Below are 3729 nucleotides of genomic sequence, written 5' to 3' on the forward strand. Positions count from 1 at the left end.
CGGTGTTATATCACGTGGCATGGCCTTTTAGAGGGGAGATAACTCTAAAAGTTTTAATACATGATTGCTTCCCTTATTACCAATAGTTACTTGCAACAATATTTCTGGAAAACTTAGTGTAGACAAGTGTTATTTCAAGTTTTAGTGAAAAACTAAACTACTCGTTTTATAATATTTTGTTTTAAGATTTTTACAGTTTCACTTTTCGAAAAAGATTTTGGCTACCATTTTAATTACATTAAATACGATTTTAACTTTATTTTTTGCAGACTATGTAAGAAATTCTAGGTACGTGCAAAACGAATGCTGATGCTCAAAATGTATTTTGAGCCCTCCCTTCAATTAAAAATTCACCAAAAATCAGGAAATTGACCAATTTTAATGAAAATTTCAGTATTTATCAAATAATGATCACGAAATATAATGAATCCGTTATTTTTATTTAAATCTTACTGGAAATGTATTATTTCGATTAAATAAAAAATACCTTTACTAAAGATATGGTTTTCAGTAGTAAAAAAAGAAATACATGAATTTATTTTTGCTTTTTTTATGAAAATAAAGTATCGTAAATTGTAATAAATAAATTAAAAAAATGGTAAATTTTTAGTTTACCGAACCCTCGGCATTCACGTTTAATTTGTCGACTTAACCAGGTTTTCGGGTACGCTGAGAACGAATACCGCATTTATTTTTTGCGTAAGCACGCAGTTATCCATATTTGAAGAAATTGTAATCCTTATTTTTAATGGCGGCCATCTTGTTTTCCAATAACGAAAAAACGCCAAAAGAAGCTAAATATGCCACATGTAACTGGAATCCCCCCTCCCCACCAGCGGCGTTGGCGAAAAAAAAAAGTATGGTTTATTGGAGGGGGAAGGGGAAAATTCCAAGAAATCTTGAGCGAAAGGAAAGAACGTGAAGAAAAACCACAAATTAAAAACAGCATTTAGAGTAATATTTATTAAAATAAATTAAAAGATAAACTTTCACTACAACAGGACACCGACCACTAATTTGTTTTTTTGTTTTTTTAGGGATATTCGATGTTGCTGGCCACAAATCTGACAGTCAAATCCGTCGCAAATTTATGGTTTGCATGGTATTAACCGCTGTTGTAGGACTAACGGGTGTCGATGTTAATCCCGCAAATTCAAAAATAATAAATAATAGTGATAATAATCGCGTGTAAAATAGAGTTGAAACAATAATGCAAAGATGACTGAGACAAATGGATAACTTAAATACATTTTTTTTTTAAATTGTAAATGAATGAAAAGAGAAAATAATAAAGTTTCTTCTTAATTGAAAGTCTCTTCCTGCGACTGAGGTGACTGAATGAAAAGATGTAGAAAAGTGAAAGTTCTTGGTTAGAAATAACCAGTCTTTTTATGAAGAATTAAACAATATAAAAAGTCCACCATTTACTTAGCGGAGAGATAGAAAAGGGTAAAAATAAAAAGTCCACTAGGGTAGCAAGCCCGTATCCATGTGGAGGAATTAATTGACGGGCGCACGTGTGTTTAACGTCCAAACGTGGACGGGTCGATGTTGATGTTGATGTTTACGCCATGGTGCTCAAAGGTCAACTGCCCCCCCGTTCGAGCGCAAACATGCTCTTTTTATAAATCCAGATCGGCTCTAGGAGACATTAGCTTCTGCTGATATTTTGGCGTTTTGGAAATTAGTTAAAAAGATTATATCTTAAATTTTCTCATTGGCTGGTTGTGTCACATGATAGTGCTTCCAACTACGTCCGCCAAACATATGTTCTTTTTAATTTTGTTATTTTGAGCAAAGTATGTGGGCGTATTTGAATTTGAGCCGTTGCTGAGAGAATATGTTTTTTCTCAAAATGCGCGTGGAAAAATGGAATGAATAAGGTTTCGTTATTTGCGCGTGAGTGTGCGTGTGTGTGTGTGTGCGCGCGTGTGTGAGTGACTGTACAAATACTCCCCCCAGATTGAATAAAAAGATATAAAACTATTTTTTATTTCTTTCTTTTTTTTTTTTTTTAAAATATGTCAAAATATGTTGAAGCTTCCTGTAGGCAAGGAAAGGTGTAAGAAAATGGCGGGCAAAAACATAAGCTACGATGTGAGCGCGCCGCGACACACCCCTTTTAATTGATCTAAAAAAATTAAGTTTTCACTTGCGGTTTACAAAAGCATATTTTATGTTTTTCGTTCTTTTTGTGGGTGAGAGGGGACGGGGAGGGGTATCCAAATATAGAACTTGTGAAGTTGCGCCACAATACACCCGCCCCCGCCCCTCCATAGAAAATTGTTAATTAAACTGCAGAAGCACCTGTTAAACTGCACAAGTTCTATAATTGAATACCTCTCCCCCCTCCCCCCCCCCAAAAAAAAATAACGAAAAACATAAAATATGTTTTGTAAACTGCTCGTGAAAACTTACTGACAGCAATATTTTTACTCTTAAATGAGGTGAAAACTTTATTTTATGAAAAATATTTCTTGTCATTTAAAATGTCCGCCATGTATTCATGCACCTTGTGAAATGTCAAGTGACTACGCGTGTGCCCACATTTTAGAAAGAAATTGAAAAAAAAATAATATAATTAAGAAAGCGAAAAAAAAGATTGTCCATTTCGTAATCGGGAAGTGGAAAAATATCCGAAAGGGCATGTCATTTCGGCCTTGAAGCCAAAAAATGTTTTGGCTCTCTTTTTGGCGTTTTTTCCTAAATGGGAAACAAGATGGGGATCAAGTAAAGATTAGATACCTCGTAGCAGATGACAAAGATAGGCGAACAATTCAAAGGACACAGGTTGTTCGACCTTGACATTGCCGTTGGTTGTTTGTAAACTTGTAAACAGGTCAAATAATAGACATATTTGAATGTTCGCGAGCAAGATTTTTTTTAAATATATTTGCAAAAATTTTAAGTATTTAAAAGAAAAAATATATATTTACAAAACATTTTCTTTAATATTAAATATTTACAAAACTTTTAAGGATTAAAAAGAAACATTTTTCTATTTACACAAAAGTTTTTGTGTAAGGAACAAAACGAACGTATTTTAAACAAAATATATTTAAATAAATCGGTGTATTTCTGAGTATGTTCTTTTTATATATTTACAAAACATTTAATAAAACTATTAATAATAATAATAATAATAATAATAATAATAAATGGTAAATTTTTACGACGTGCCCCAGCATATTATAAACACTCCAACCTCCCTATGTTAAGAACGGCTTTTGGAATAAACACCCTCAACCTCAAAAGCCGTTCTTAACATGAGATGGTTGAAGGTGTTTATACTACGCTGAGGCAGGTCGTAAAATAATACCAAATATATAAACCGAGGTTATAACTGATAATTTCGGATGATGTCAATTAAAAAATACATAATTTAAAAAAGAATTAAATAAAATTATTATAACCAAACTACTTTTTAATGGGAGAAACAAATATAAAATAACTTACTTGTTCGGATTTTTGCGACCGAGATTAATTTTTATGTACTGTGTGTGTGTGTGTGTGTGTGTGTGTGTGTGTGTGTGTGTGTGTGTGTTTATCTTTCTTTGTGCTTTTTTAATTATGGCCTCGGTCTTTATGAAAAAGGATTAGAGGTGGGTAGGATGCCATAGAGGTCACAACAAAGAATACATGAAATGAACAACGTTGGAAGTATGTAGATTTTGACTCCATATAATTAAAAACAGACGAATATTGAAGGTTGAGAACCGATTTTATTTA

Source organism: Euprymna scolopes, chromosome 28 (assembly GCF_053919585.1).
Source record: "Euprymna scolopes isolate OS-2025 chromosome 28, ASM5391958v1, whole genome shotgun sequence".
NCBI lineage: Eukaryota > Metazoa > Mollusca > Cephalopoda > Sepiida > Sepiolidae > Euprymna > Euprymna scolopes.